Source organism: Saccopteryx leptura, chromosome 4, assembly GCF_036850995.1.
Source record: "Saccopteryx leptura isolate mSacLep1 chromosome 4, mSacLep1_pri_phased_curated, whole genome shotgun sequence".
In the NCBI taxonomy this organism is placed as follows: domain Eukaryota; kingdom Metazoa; phylum Chordata; class Mammalia; order Chiroptera; family Emballonuridae; genus Saccopteryx; species Saccopteryx leptura.
Window position 1 is genome coordinate 146,191,094 of NC_089506.1, and position 16,850 is coordinate 146,207,943.

Below are 16,850 nucleotides of genomic sequence, written 5' to 3' on the forward strand. Positions count from 1 at the left end.
CCACTCCCTAAAACATTTCTCAGCTTCTTAACTATTTTACATACCTCCTGTAAGTGGAATTATGCAGTATTTGTCCTTCCATGACTGGCTTATTTCATTTAGCATAAAATCCTCTGGATTCATCCATGTTGTTACATATGGAAGGATTTCCTTCTTTTTTTTTTTTTTTTTTTTTTTTTTAGGATTTCTTTCTTTTTTTTTTTTTAATTTTTTATTTTATTTTATTTTTTATTTATTCATTTTTAGAGAGGAGAGAGAGAGACTGAGAGAGAGAGAGGAGAGAGAAGGGGGGAGGAGCTGGAAGCATCAACTCCCATATGTGCCTTGACCAGGCAAGCTCAGGGTTTCGAACCGGCGACCTCAGCATTTCCAGGTCGACGCTTTATCCACTGCGCCACCACAGGTCAGGCCAAGATTTCTTTCTTTTTTAAGGCTGACTAATAAAAGCAGAGAGCGGGATGGTCATTGTCAGGGCTGGAGGGAGGGGGAACAGGAAGCTGTTGTTCAACTGGCATGTAGGTTCAGTTGTTCACGATGAAGAAGTTCTAGAGATCTGGTATACAACATATTGCCTATAGTTAATAATCTGTCTTGTACACTGAAAAAGATGTTAAGGAGTATATCCCGTGTTAAGTGTTCTGAAAATAATAACAATAATTATAATTTTTAAATCATTTATTCCCTCTTTCTCCTCCCACCATATCCCCCACTCCGTATTCTCTCTCATTGTTTTGTTCTTTTTCCTTACTTATATCTTAGTTCCTAAAATAAAAATCTTACCAGGTTGGATTAATTATTTTCTTTCCAGTACTTCTGTGTGTGATAGAGACAGAAAGAGGGACAAATAGGGACAGACAGACAAGAAGGGAGAGAGATGAGAAGCATCAATTCTTCATTGTGGCTCCTTAGTCTCCTTTAGTTGTTCATTGATTGCTTTCTCATATGTGACTTGATCAGAGGGGCTACAGCACAGCGAGTGAACCCTTGCTCAAGCCAGCAACCTTGGACTTCAAGCTAGCAACCTTTGGGATCAAGCCAGTGACCATGGGGTCATGTCTATGATCCCACGCTCAAGCCAGCGACCCTGTGCTCAAGCTGGTGAGCCTGCACTCAAGCCAGATGATCCTGCACTCAAACCAGTGAACCTGGGTCCCCTGGGTCCTCTGCATCCCAGTTCATGCTCTATTCACTCTGCCACCACCTACCTGGTCAGACTCCAGGATTTTTTAATCAAATTCAGAACGTATTTTAACTTACCATATTTCCCCATGTATAAGACACATACTTTTTCAAAAAATTTGGGGTCTAAAAACTGGGTGCATCTTATACAGTGGTTGTAGATTTTTTTACTTGCATTTCCCGCTTTTTTACGCTTGTTTTTGCGCTCACTGTTGGAGAGTCATTTGTCATTAGATACAGATGAGGACAAGCTAGTGGATGGGAGTTTTGAAAGTGATGAGGAGTTGTATGAATTTTATGATGAATAAAAATTGAGTTCAATAACTTTATGTAATACATTTTTTTTCAAATTTCAGGCCCCAAAATCAAGGTATGTCTTATACATGGGAGCATCTTACACACAGGGAAATATGGTAAGTACTTCCAGGGATCTTTTTTTTTTACAATGCATTAGTCTCCAGGACCCTAAAGTAATCAAAATTAAAACTCTATAACACTGTCATTTGGAAGCATAGAAAAGAGAATTTTTTCTTTAGATGGTTTCTTAAATATTATCTAATTGTTTATCATTTTTATAAATTTATCTTTACTGTATCAGTGAGAATAATAAGGCCTTCCTGAAAGTGAATTGCCATCATTCTGTTTAATAAATTTTAAAGCCATCATTATAAAGAAAGAAAACTTTGTTAGGGTAGGAATTTACTGAAAACTATATTCTTTTTGGAAAAGGCCAATGATCCCAGGACTTCTACTCTTTGGTCTTACCCTTTGTTTGGTTTCTACTTGGCTCAGATATTGTCCATGGCAGTGGGGATAGGGTCTCAATGTAGGTCTGAGGCCCCTAGTGGGACTAAGGAGAAGAAAAAAGAAAAAGAGGGTTGAGAAAGAGAAGCAGTCTAAGCACTGACCTTGCAAACCATTCTGTCATTTAGTTTTTTACTTGCTTTTTTCCACACATTCCAAAAAACAAAGAATATAAGAATTATATGTGAGAAATCAAGAATATTGTTCTGAGAAGTAAATATTACCTAGCACTTTTCGCTTAATACAAAAGAATAATTTTATATTATTTACACCTGTTATGTTTACCTATATCATATTGTTTGTATTGTTTCTAATCTTGTTTTCACACTAGATTATAAGCATATTGATTTAGAAGGGGTCAATTTAACTGTATTCCAATAAATAACTTAATGTGTTTGAGACTGACAGTTACTAAAGGGGAGGCATTTGGGGACTGGGTGAAAAAGGTAAAGGGATTAAAAAAATACAAATTGGTAGTTACAAAATAGCCATGGAAATATGAAGTACAGCATGAGGAATATTGTCCATACATTGTAATAACGATGTTTGGTCCAAGTGGGTACTAGAAATATCAGGAACACTTGCTAAAGTACATGGTTGTCTAACCACTATGCTGTACGCCTGGAACTAACACAAAATAATATTGAAAGTAAAAATAAAAAAATAATTTTACTAAAAAGGTATTGAGAATTGTTTGACAACTTTACATGTTTCTTGTTTGCCAATAATGTTAAAAACTGAAAATAACAGAGTATGATAATTCCAGTCTAACCTTGCGTTTGTGCTTACGAAGTTGTGTGTGTGTGTGTGTGTGTGTGTGTGTGTGTGTGTGTGAGAGAGAGAGAGAGAGAGAGAGAGAGAATGGGGGGGAAGAAGCATCTCTGAGCACTTGAGCAACCACTTGGCTGAAGAAAACTACAGCTAGCAAGTTTCCTTGACCTTGAGATCATACACTTAATCAGTGCCTTAACAGTTGCAAGTCACATCTTTGATTTGCAGCCTGGCTGCCTCAGAATGCGCTGTTGGTGGGTAGAATGTCTGGCAAGCGGGAGAACTCAAAGGGCAAAACAGTAGAGTAGAAAGTGGCTCCTCTCCGAAATAGGTCACAGGGCTTTCCTTTTCGTGATGCATGCAAGGCAGTGCAATCTTTTCAAAAAGCAACTGCAGCAAAACAGAGGATAGTACACTGCAGCCAATATGATCCAAGGAAAATAAGTCTTCAACAAATAAGAACATATAACTTATGAACCTGATTCTACATAGCACAGGATAAAGAAATTAATTTAACCATCAGATCAATATAAGCAGTCAACATTTAATAAAAATGGGTGTTTTTCACACTGGCTTATGTAGTTTGACCTATTTCACTATCTAAATCAGTTTAAGCAGATTGATCTATTTTATTATCGAAATTCTTTCCACATGGATGTAGTTTAAGAATATTACAAGAATGTAAAACATCACACATGCAGTCATTTCATAGATGATTGACCAAAAATGGAATTTCCAACAGCAGATGAATGATGGTGGAAGTTGCATATGTAGTTTAAAGGCAGATCTAAAACATGATCACTTAGAAGCATGTTTGGTCTGCTACAGCCGCCCTCGGGTAGCCTTGCTGGGGAACGGTGGGGCAGTGTAGACTCGTCTGGGGGCTGCGACAGGGACTTTCGCGCCACAGCGTTTCTCACTGGTTCTGAGAAGTCATTCCCAGGGAGAGGGACCACATTCGAAAAGGACTGACAGTTTAGACTGAAAACAGCTTTCAAAGAGACTAATCTTATAAAGTATTGCAAATGAATAAGGACAACAGGAGTAGGTGTTCACCTGCCAGTCTCCGCCATGCAAGATGAGAGCCTGTCTGTACTCACACATGCGCTGACTTAAAAAAAAAAAAAAATCACATAAAAAACAACATCTTTGCTACAGAGACATTTTTAACAAGTATTACAGAAAGAGCACCAGCTACCAAAAAGAGTTGCCAGGGCCAGAAGGAGCCATCAATCGAAACAGTTTACATTTCAAAGTTTTTTCCAAGAAGAGTGAAAAACGTCGCAGCGCCTCGATGGAAAACGGAGGCGCTGTAGTCAAGAGCCTGTGCGCTGCCTTCCCAGTCAAGTTTCTTTCTCCGGAGAGGCCCTTTAACCCTCAGGTTGGTCCCATCAGGTAGAAAGATACAGAATTGTCTCCTGGGGCTGGTGCTCTGAGCAGCTTAGCAGGCTGTGGAGTGAGGATAAAAATCCTCTTCCTTTTATGAGTTTCATAAGAAAAGAGCCTTCTTGCTCTCGGGCATTATTGAGATTAATAGGTTACTTTTATTTCTATACTTCATCCGCTGGAAATCATTTAACAAATAATTATATCTATATACCTTGTAATTTTTTCCCCTGGAGATAATTCAAGAATTGACCCCTACTTATCTAGGTTTCTTTCAGAAACTAGGAACTGAATGCTAGCAATGCTACTGACCAGGGTGTGCATTTGTTCATTTCTCCTCTTTTTTATTGGAAAGAAAAAGTTCGTATGCTTTCCTTTAGTCCTGAGGGCAAAACAAAGGAACATTTCTTAAATTCAGTAACAATTTTTAAAAGGTGCATAGTCTGAAGTATACTTTTGTTTTTAGTTGAATTTTCCCATGACATTTCTAAACACTAAATCTAATTTCCAGAATCCATGAGAATAAACTCTACATACTTTCATTCTTCATTCTAGAAGCAGGTCAGATGCAAAGAGTAGTCTAAGAAAACATTTTAATTTTATAATTAAGACTTGAGGAATGAAAATAACAGCAGACACTGGGAACCTTTTGTCACTGACTTGCTTCCCATGAAAATGGTTTTTTGTGCATCTTCTTCCCACACATACACCCCTTAGGCCAACAATTCCTGCACTAAATCCAATGGTATCACCATGTCTCTTTGACCAACAGGCAATTTGTACAACCATAATGAAGGCTCAGACACCCTCATAACCATGAAGTATTGTCATGACTGCAACAGATTGAATAGAAAGGGGGTAAAATGGAAGTACTACCCTCTGTTTTTTGCACACATGTACAAATCCTGTTCATTGTGATCACAAAAATTACAGTCACTTTTTTAGATTGATCTATTGATATACATTACACAATATCACTGAAAAATATTACCAATTTCCATACCAACATCCTTTGTAAATACCACTGATTCTCAATGAACTGCTTCTGACCTGCTGGTCTGAGGCTGTCACCATATGATGTACATAATTCTCTCAACACTGATACATTACTTCTGCTCAGTGTTGGGGGTCAGGCCAACAGTGTAATGTCAAAGATAATTAGCAGCCCTATCTATAACCAGCTACAGGATCACTGCCTAAGTGACAGACCAGAAAAGCCAAGAAAGTGGGCAGCAGTATAAAATCGAAGGGAAGTGCCCATGCATTCTGTGGTTCCAGCAGCTGCTATGGACTATCAGCATCACCAGGAGACCTATTGCATTAGCATAAATTCAAATGACAAATACACAGTGCTAGTCAGAGACTCATTAATTTGCAATGGGTGCAGTGCTCATGACATATTAGTGCAAAATTCAAATGTCTTTGTAGCAATTTGAATTTAGTTGTGAGACCAAAGTCGCTAAAATGAAATGTGTGGGTTTTTTAGCAGTTTATTAAATTATGAACTGTGATGACTATATCCATGCATCTTTTTAAGCAGATGAGGTCCAGCGTGCTCCAGCAGCAAATCGCATGGTTTGTGTTGATATTTTCCTGTCAGACAATTTTCAAGCAGCAGAAAAGATACTAGACTGTCTGCTTTGCTCTGCTGCATGCGGACTGAGAGCTCCCCCTCCTGGACAAATGACATTGCCATGCTAAAATAAAACCCGACCATTTATTGTCTTCTTTTTATATTTTTAACAACAGGTTTTGACACAAAGAATTAATCTTTGACCAAAGTCAAAATAAAAGAAGTTGGTATTCATTGTAAATGACACTACATGATAACTTTGTACAAAATTTAGAAGTCACTCTGTATTGAAGTTGGTCTTATACAATATCATATAAAGCTATTCAAAGACCTCATTTACAAGTATATTGTAAAAAAGTAATTTCCTGATTTATATATACCAAGATATAAGAAAAACACCAATAAAACACTATAATTTTCATATTGCTTTCATGGTATCATAAACTAGCTTACAATTATTAGTATTTAATTTTATAAAGAAAAAAGCATAGAGAGAGAGAGCCTTTTAAACAAAGCAACCAAGTATATATTATATTCAACCCAATTGAATGAGATTATGAATCAAAACAGACAAGGAAAGTCAATTCATACTTAGGTCACATATGTCTGATGAGCTAATTTTTCTTTTTATCATAAGGAATCCTCTACCCAATTATTTCAAATTAGTCAAGGCCAACGTATCACTGGAATGCCTTTTAAAAATTGGCACATCTCAGATTAGTTCAATAATGAGATGAAGGAGGTTAACGTGTCTTCAGTATTGATATAACCCAAATACACAAAATGCCAACACCTGCACATCTCAGTATCTAGGGTCTTAGAGCAGAACCAGATCCCCGTTTAAATGATACAAATGTTCACATTTATATCTAATACGTACAAAGACATAGATTTTAGCATTTTTCTATAGAAGCTATAGCTTTCCAAATCATGTAGCCTGCCTTCAAATAATCTGAAAAGCAGATTACCATTTGAAATTTCCTTTAAAGAGAATAGAAAATTTGCAAGTAAAACATATGCCCTTTGACCATTTGAACGAACTAATCTCCACTGGGCTACAGAGTGTGCATTAGCAGATCCTTATGAAAAACTGTTTATCACTTTCTAAATTTTGAATAAGTTTATATTTAATATAATGTAATACCACCCTATTATTACATCTAGACTTACTTATGTACTTCCTGAGTGCTCAGTTTATGGTGAATTTGGGGAAAGCCATCAAACTGAAAGCTGTTTATCTTTAAATTCCATTTTATAATATCATTGATGCTTTGTGTCATCTTCAACAATTAAAAGTAAAATCATTATAATGTATTCTACTTCATTACAATAAAATTGGTCTTGAGTTATTTAGTAGGCTCATTTTATTTTACAGTAACTACTGTAAGAAAGATACAGAACTAATAAAGACTGAGAAAGATCACTGTACATTAAACATATGGAAGGAGTAATATATGAGGTTTATCTTTGCAGCTGGATGTCTAGGCATTGCTATTCCTTAACACATTCTCTTTCACCTAGTTATTAGATCCTAGATTCACAAAATGTTAGAGCTGGAAGGTTTATTGTTGATCATCATTTATTTGTTTGTTTTTTAATTTTTTAATTCACTGATTTTTAGAGAAGAAGGGAGAGAGAGAGAGAAACATCTATTTGCTGTTTCACTTAATCATGCCATTATTGCTTGATTCTTGTGTATGCCCTGATCAGGGATCAAACCTGCAACCATGGTATGTCAGGACAATGCTCTAACCAACTGAGCTACCCAGCAAAGGGCTGATCATCTTCCATTTTACAAGCATGAGAACCAGAGACTCAGAAAAGTTTAGCAAATTTACCAAGATTTAATGTCTACAAGAAGGTAAAACTAAGAAACAAAAAACAAAAAACCCTAGTCCCTAGACATTTCTTCTCAACCTTGAGCACACAACAGAATTCTTGAAGGCATATCAAAATAGATTGTGGGCCTACTCCAAGGGATTCTGACTTAGTATTGTGGTTAAGGAGGCATTCTCATTTTGGGCGAGTCCCAGGAAATACTGCTTTTCTGCTTTTGCTGGTCCAGGGACCACAGTTTGAGAACTACTAGTTTCTAAACCAATTTTTGTAATCTGCTGTTATCTTAGTTCTAATAAATGTTCTCATAATGATGAGCAAAGCAAACTCAAGTTAATACCACATTTCTTTATTGTCCTCTCTATAATAGAGGGTTGGATAATACCTACAGTATGAAAAGTCTAGGAGGACACAGAAAGAATTTAAAAACAAAAAATAAAAGGCAAGGTACCAGAGCCAGATTGCCAGTTAGGGCACTAAACACTGAAAAGATTATTTATGGCTACTGAGGTGACTCTCTATCCCAAGCCAACTTATCAGCAATATTAAATTATACCCAGTATAAAAGAGCCAGATAATCCTGACCAGGCGGTGGCACAGTGGATAGAGTGTCGGACTGGGATGCAGAGGACCCAGGTTCAAGACCCCGAGGTCGCCAGCTTGAGCAGGGAAACATTTGGTTTGAGCAAGACTCACCAGCTGGAGCCCAAGGTTGCTGGCTCAAGCAAGAGGTCACTCGGTCTGCTGTAGCCCCCCTGGTCAAGGCACATATGAAAAAGCAATCAATGAACAACTAAGGTGCCACAATAAAGAACTGATGCTTCTCATCTCTCTCTCCTTTCTTGTCTGTCTGTCCCTATCTGTCCCTCTCTCTGACTCTCTCTGTCTCTGTGACACACAGAAAAAGAGCCAGACAAAGCTTTAAGGTCTATCTCTCTCCCTCTCTCTCTCTCTCTCTCTCTCTATCTATCTATCTATCTATCTCTCTGCCTCCCTCTCCTCCACTTTCTGTCTCCCCCCTTCTTCTTTCTCTCCTGTTCTCTCCACCCTTAGAAACCTCTGCTTCTTCACTTATTCTCTAAGCATTCCCTAGTGTAGCTCTCAAGCCATAGTAAAGAGAGTGTCACTTCTATTATTGCCAAGCTGCCCATTTTCATTATCTCTTACCATAATCATTTGCCTATGTGGAAGATAATCTCTGAGCTGCATTTTCTAAAGTCTAACAGAATCTAGTTAGCAACCAACTATAGAGAAGACAACCTTATTGCCTCCTGCCTGTCCCCACCAGCTATCAATATTTAGACCAACACAGAAGGTTACCTTCTTTTCAATCTCTAAAATAAAATAGCAACCACAAACCTAATAATGAATTGAAATGTAACTTATCGTTGCTTTTATATTGTATTAGCAAATTTAGGTCATAAGAACTAGATAGAAAGAGCCCCTGTGTAAGTGAACTTGAAATTACCAGTGCTTGAAGAAGCAGCTCAGAAGTGCAGGAGTATATTCAAGAGGAATTTCACCCAGGCATCAGCTGTTCCTTAGCCCACTGCACAGATTTTAACAAATCTGTTCAATACTCTGGTCTCACAGTTGTAATATCATTGCCCATTTTCCTGGTTTAGAGAATGACTCTTATAAAGGTAATCATCAAAATAAAATAAAATAGGTTATTGTTACTGTTTTTAAAATAGTGTTGGTTGAAAAAAGAAAGTGACTGGTGGCAATAAAAAAAAAAAACCCATTTTAATTATATATATAAGCCTTAATGTTTTTGTGTTATTTTCCCCATTTTATTAAGGTATAATTACCTTTTCCATGAAGTTTCTACATAAATTTGCCTTTTATCGGTTTTCTAGAAAACTTTGATATCGTGGAATAAGTTTGACTGCAATTCATTCCATAAATAAAATAGCACTTTTCTGAATATTAAGAGTCCTCCCTCCAAAAAAATAACATTCCTATTTCTGGGGTTCTATAGTAAGTTATTACATTAAAATCTGCTATAGTATTTTACTTAAACTACTTCAGAAAAATAACCTTTTCATTTCAAAATGATTTTCAAATATAAATGGTTTCCAAGCAGATTTCACTGTTTCTTCCTTATATTTACTTTTCTACTATTCCCCATTTTTTTAGGTAAGTCAATCAATCACAAAAAAATAAGATTAACATAGGTTTATCATGATTGCATGTGCACCCAGGGTCTACTGGGCTTACACATGCCTAAATTAAAACTTCCTGTTCACCATCATTTCACCAAGGACTTTCATTAATGTACTTGTATCTCCAAAATCTTTCCTGATAGGTGCTTCCTTTCTCATACCTTGTTCAGGTTTAAATAAAATACACCTTCTGTCTACCACAATCCTTTAATGCTTTGAAATTTCTGAATTTTAACAAAAGTTGATTTTCTTTTATCTATAGTAAACTGAATTATTTAGTATTTCAATTATCAATATAAAAAACATTGTGAATGGCAAGCAAGATTTATTTTTTTAGAATGAAAAGCTATGAGAATATGATTCTTCTTTATAAAAAAGTAGAATGCCTATTTCTTCCAAAAATATTTTGTATTTTAAAAGAATGTAATACGTGAGGTTAAGTACTGTAACTCAGAGGTCATTTGACAAAAAGTTTATTATGGCTAAAAGCTAGCCTCATGTGAATTCTAAGGCAGATAAATATTAGTTATTAATTCAGGTTATCTGCACTACAACTGCATTTTTATTTGTACTTTTTCATTTTAAATATATGCGCATATACTATTTTTATCCCTTAGTAAAAATAAAGCTAGATATTTTTTGGTGTACTGAGCAAGTCAATTTTTATCCATTTCTAAAGACTCCTCTCAGATATTTTTAAGACAGTTATCTTACACTGGCTCTAGAAATGCAAAGGCAATAATAATGAATACATTTTGTCTCATGAAAAAATCTTTATTAATGGACTATGTGAACTTTCTTTGTAGAACTTAATATTCTATATGCACTTATAAAATTCTACAAAGTATAAAATAAGCATATAACAAATGCAGAGAGTACTGGTTTCTATCTTTCATTTACAGTAAGATCTTGTATTTCAGAGATTAATAAGGAACCTCCCTGGAGTTTTTAATAAAGCAGGTGCTGTAGTATTGCAGGCAGTTTTGCTTTTCTCTCTCTCTCTTTTTTTTCCCTACCCTCAAGGGGAAAGAAATCTCACTAAAAGTCATGATCCTATTTATCAAGGATAAATCTAGTATAGTCTAGACTATATACCACCTAAGCTGATCCAAATCTCCAGCCCCACCCACTGTTCATTACTAAATTTATAAAGCACAACATGCCCTCTGAAATTACAGGTTGGACCATTCTCTCTCTGTCCTTACCACAGGAAGTATAAAACCAGTTTAGAGTAACTGGCAAATGTAAAATGTTTTAAATTTAAAGAAATACAAGTCTTGTGTGGGGGTTAGAATAGAGGTGGGGGGAGTTCTTAAATGTTCTTTTTTCCTACAGAGTATGAAATGACTAAAATATATTCAATCTTGTTAATGCTTGTCAAATATTTCACAGTGCAGCTTTGTTAAGATGTTCTACTGACTATGAAAAATCAATTTGGTGGGATTCAGATTCTAGAGCTGGAAGAGCAGGAAGAGACCTTAAATAACCTTATTCTATCAGGGCAAGAGGTGAAAAACTGAGTCCCAAAAAATTAAGTGATTTGCCCAAGGTTTTGCAAAGAGTCCAACTTAAAACTCACATCAGGAAATGCTGACTGACTCCAGCATCCTTCCCACTGCTCATTTCAGCTCTACGGTGTGATTTCACAGCTGACACAAAACAGTCATATTATACCCAGGATTATGCAGAATTTCATTTGTGCAGAAATTCATTTGGTATCTAGTTACTACAATCAAATAATATTATTATCTTTAAATTACAGAGATCAATTTAGGTCATTAGCAAAATAAAATGGTTACAGAAGGTCTGTGTGAATTCTTCAAAGCTGTAGTCTCTTAAATGTCAGAAGTGAAATATATTTCCTAAAAAAATAAAATTTGACAAAACTACTGAAGTTTAAGCCACAGCTGTGCAAGCCTCACTGCCTCGTTATCACAGATCTGCTAAAAAAGCAGAATTCAAAGATCTGAAAAGGAAAATATGTGCCATGGCCAATTAATAATTGCTGTTTCCCCTCGTTTATTGGGTTTAGTAGCTTTTCCAAGAGAGACATGGATCACAGGATATTGTGATACGAATAAAGCATTATGGTATGGTATAGATTCGAGCTAACATAACCAAGAGCCTACAAAAAAAAGGAAGACTAGTTAATATTTAAGCCTTACAAGATCACTACCTATAGCTTAAAAAAAGACCCAAACAAGACAGTTGTTAGGGATGGTGGCAACCGTGTCAAGCTTTCCGAACTAAGAGCCTTAACTACTACCCAGGCAAAGCAAAGCCAGCTAAGCAGAGTTGAAGGCAAAGGGGAGGCAGTATCACCAAGTCTAAGTTGATGCTAATATCCTCCCAGTGAACTGTATCAGTATGTCTTAGATGAAGTCATTTACAAAATATACATATAAAGCTGGTACTTCTTAATACATTCAATTGTTTTGAGCTTATATAAGTGTTTCTAAAATAATATGGACATTTCATTGTTAAATTGTTAATGGCTTTTGGTTTTTTAGCATATTTGTAATTTTACTTTTTCTTAAAGAAGGAGGTGGTGATCTGCTCATACTATGATGTGGTCACATTAGTATCCCAACTAGTGATCATTATGGTATAAGTCAAGCTTGTAATAAATGGGATTTTTTTTCTACCGATATGGTAAGAAATTTAAAAACAAAAAGGGTTGAAGGTAGTTAAATTGTGCTTTTATACATAAGCTCTTTTCAACATGAATCAACTCTTCATTTATTTGGTTATACAACTTAAAAAATAAATGATCTCATTCTTCTTAGTTATTATTTGTTTCATGAGACACAATCCCCAGAATTCTCAATTACTAGAAATTCAAGATGTTCCTCTTATTGAACAGTTTGATACTATAGTAGAAAGATCTTTGTACGTTCCTCTGGACAGAGGGCAGCGGTAGTCAGGGAGCCGGCACAGTAAGCAAAGCAGGCAAGCAAGTAGCCAGGAATCAAGGGTGCAGTAAGAGTTGTCAGTAAACAGGAGGGAAAGCAAGGTGCTAATCGAGAGAACAGAAGCAGGTATAGTCGAACACATGAAAGGGCCTTTAAAAAGACTGAAGCAAGGTCTGGCCCAGAATGTAAACTCCTGGGGCAGAAGTCAACACCCTTGTCTGAGGGGTGGGAAGATGTTAAAGTTATTGTGGGGCTCACAATGGGCAGACACTGAAACAACTCTGGGCCCAGCAATGGGGTTTCAGAGGAGAGCTGTATGTGATTACAAAGGCTGGGCACTCATGATCCTCCGGGCCTCCAGTGCATCGTCTGGAAGAGCCCACTCTCCCGAACGAACCCTTTGGCAACCTCAGTCCCTCCTTGAGGAGGCTGAGTGAGCCAGTCCAAGTGACGCTCTGTGTATCTGTCCAGGAACTCGCATCATGGACAATAAGCACTACCCCTTCACCCAGATACCGGGCGAGGGTGGATTCAGCTATGTGGACCTAGTAGAGGGGTTACATAATGGACACTCCCCACCCTGAAGCAAATCCTGTGTCACGAGCCACAGGACTGGGAGGAGCCCCAACAAGAAGCAGCCATGCATCATCTCTTCCATCACCCCAACATCCTTGCCTCATGGCTTATTGTCTGAGGGAGCCGGGCACTAAATGTGAGGCCTGGCTGCTGCTATCCTTCTTACAGAGAGGTACGCTTGTGACAAGATAGAAAGACTCAAACACAGAGGCAACTTCTTGAATGAACATCAAATCCTTCAGCTGCTGCTGGGGTATCTGCAGAGGCCTTAAGGTCTTTCATGCCCAGGGTTATGCCCAAAGGACCTGAAGCCCACCAATGAAGCCCACCAATATCTTGCCTAGAAATGAGAAGCAACCAGTTTCAATGCACATGGGTTCCACGAATCAAGCATGCATCCTGGCGGAGGGCTCCAGCCCGACTCTGGCTCTGCAGGACTGCGCAGCCCAGCAACACCCCGCTTCCTCCCTGGCCCTGGAGTCCTGGCGGAGGGCTCCAGCCCGACTCTGGCTCTGCAGGACTGCGCAGCCCAGCAGCACCCCACTTCCTACCTGGCCCTGGAGTCCTGGCGGAGGGCTCCAGCCCGACTCTGGCTCTGCAGGACTGCGCAGCCCAGCAACACCCCACTTCCTCCCTGGCCCTGGAGTCCTGGCGGAGGGCTCCAGCCCGACTCTGGCTCTGCAGGACTGAGCAGCCCAGCAACACCCCACTTCCTCCCTGGCCCTGGAGCTCTTCTCTGCGCAGACTGGTGCCTGGTCCCTAGGCTGTGTGCTATATGCTGTGATGTTCCAGAAGGGTGACAATGTGAACTGGCTCTGCAGAACCAACTCAGCATCCCACAAAGCCCCAGGCGTTCTTCCACACCGTGGCAGCTGCTGGCTTCGATGATGACTGTGGACCCCACCAGTACCCTTACGTTCTTCTCCTCAGTCAGTTGGAGACATTGCAACCCCCAGCTCTGAGCCAGCAGAAGACACAAATCTGAACAAACCAGGGGCCACATCAAGGTGGTCCCTGTGCCTTGTAAAGAGGTCCCCATTCCTCACTGGAATCTCCATCCTTTCTATCCGGGCTTGCTCTCTCTTATAGTAGGGACAGGAGTGTAGGGGAGAGTCAGCCCAGTCTTTCATCTCTGCTCTGCTCTCTTACCCCCAGGACAACTGGACAGAGAGTCTGAGTTGGGATGGCGGAGGGAGGGGCATGTGGAAAGTGAAACTAGTAAAAGCTCTGAGCAGGACTGCTGAGCTTACACCACAGTGTGCCTCCAAATCTGGGAACAGGAAAAAGTATGAATAGATGAATAAAGTGAAAGCAGTTTGATGGGGGGAGGGGGCGACTGGGCACTGAGAATCCACTGAGAATCACTCAGGACCGTGTGCCTCTGAGGGTCCAGAGCCAGCCTCCTTTGAAATGCCACATGAGTGAGCCCCAGGAAAGCATGCTGCTGCAGGGCCAAGCAGATAGAGGAAGACCAGAGCACAACAGTAGCAAAACAGTCAGTGGAAAGAAAACGGGCATCAGTCAAGGGCCCAAAGCTGATGCAAGGTCCATCTGTACATGGCAGTGTTGTTGGGGAAGGGCTTCCTTTTGGTTTGCATAACCCCTGAAATTCTTGGACTAACTAGAAATCGGTTGCCCCTCACCCTCCAAGTACACAGTACTGTACTAGCCAATCTGGTGCCGAGACTCCTGAGTCCGTCTTCATTTAACCTGGCAGAGAAAAGCCAGGTGACTGTCCTTGCATAAAGAGCCTAGGGTTTGGGTTATTTCGATTACATAAGTACTGCCTTGTATTATTGATCTCCTATTTTAAAAATGCCGCTACCTGAAGGTAACTGCTACCTATGAAGATGCAAGTAAAAAACCTTACTGTGCAACTCTTAACCTGTTTTGCGTTTATTGCCTGTCAGCTTGCTCTTTGGATTATAATATTTACAACTAATGTCTTTATATACACACAATCTAGTATTGTTCCTACTCTTGTTCTTATACTTTATTCCATAAATAAACCTGTGTTATTAAGGATGCTAATGGTCCTGAATGTTTACATTACTTCTTAAAAATTTTCAGCAATTCTCTTGTTATTTTATGTTATGTTGCCCAGGATTCATCACTTATACTAGTCTTTAATGGGAGGAAAAAAACCCAGAACTAAAAAAAAATGTTGAGAGATAACCCAGAACTAAAAAAAAAAAAATGTTGAGAGATATTTCTGTTCTCTTAATTTAGCTTAGAGATAAAGGAAAAATTTCAACCTTGGGATTTTGAAAAACCCAAGGTGTGACTAGGAAAGAAGTGCTCCATCAACAAACACTTTTGAGTAAAAAAATAACAGGACCCTGGCCAGTTGGCTCAGTGGTAGAGTGTCAGCATGTGTATGTTCCAGGTTTGATTCCCAGTCAGGGCACACAGGAGAAGTGACTATCCGCTTCTTCACCCCTCACCCTTCTCTCTCTCTCTCTCTCTCTCTCTCTCTCTCTCTCTTCCTCTCCTGCAGCCATAGTTCAAATGGTTCAAGAAAGTTGGCCCAGGGTACTGAGGATGGCTCTGTGGCCTTGGTTCAGGAGCTAAAATAGCTTGGTTGCTAAGCAATGGAGTAGCAGTCCCAGATGAACAGAGCATCAGCTTGCCTGGTGGATCCTGGTCAGTGTACATAAGGGAGTTTGTTTCTCTGTCTCCCTGCCTCTCACTTCATAAGGAAAGAAGGAAGGGGGGGAGGGAGGGAGGGAGGGAGGGAGGGAGGGAGGAAAAGAGAGAGAGAGACAGAAAGAAAAAAAAAAAGAATGAAAGATAACAGTCTGTCTTAAATAGCTTAGATAGTCTGTTGAAGAGCAAGAGCCCAGAAAAGATAACTTCTCAAATTATTTTAATTTCTAATTTCCCAAATGACACATTTATGCACTTGCATTAAATTACAAACATTATAAAGAACTCTACAACCCCACTTGAACATCACACCAATTCAAATCAGCTCCCAAGAGGTAAGCACTGTTACTGGTTACAAGGGTATTCTGCTAGAATATTTCCTAGCCATGTATCAACATGTATAGAATAAGTGCATAACTGCATATATACCTATATAAACATACATATATGTATTTAGTGCATCGGATATATTACTTATTTGATTTTACATGAACAGAGAGAAGATACCTTTGAAGTCTAGGATGGCATAATTTGATTAATTGTTCTGAGTAAAAGGAAACATTTCTTCGGAACTATTGGCCTGGAAGCTAGCATTAATTTTGCTTTTGAAATATCACATTGGCAGGAGCATCACCTATCTAAGGGAGAGCCTGCTTTAGTAGCCGTCATGTCCTCACATCCCTGTGACAGATAGCATGTAATTAGCTTAGTTCTCATCTGTAAACTAGCAATATTATTCACACTCAGTATCAATTTTAAAACTCGAACCTGATAAACCACAAGGCAAGTTTCTGTATCACACCCTTTTGGTCCAGAAACCCACTTTACTCATCTTTTATTGTGGTTGCTTGTTAAATTTGCAACACACACACAACTGTACAGGTACATACAGTCACACTCTTATATACACAACCATGGAGAAAATTAAACTGTACACTGCTTTTCCCTTAGAGGGGAAAAGGAAAGAAAGTAGGAAAGTCAATATTAAATTTTTTGTGTGAT

The 16,850-nt window shown here is 38.7% G+C and overlaps 1 pseudogene; it reads left to right on the forward strand.

The window, feature by feature from the left end:
* Nucleotides 1-4,048: 4,048 nt before the first annotated feature.
* On the forward strand, nt 4,049-14,187 carry LOC136404257 (serine/threonine-protein kinase 16-like; annotated as a pseudogene).
* The last annotated feature ends 2,663 nt before the right edge of the window (nt 14,188-16,850 follow it).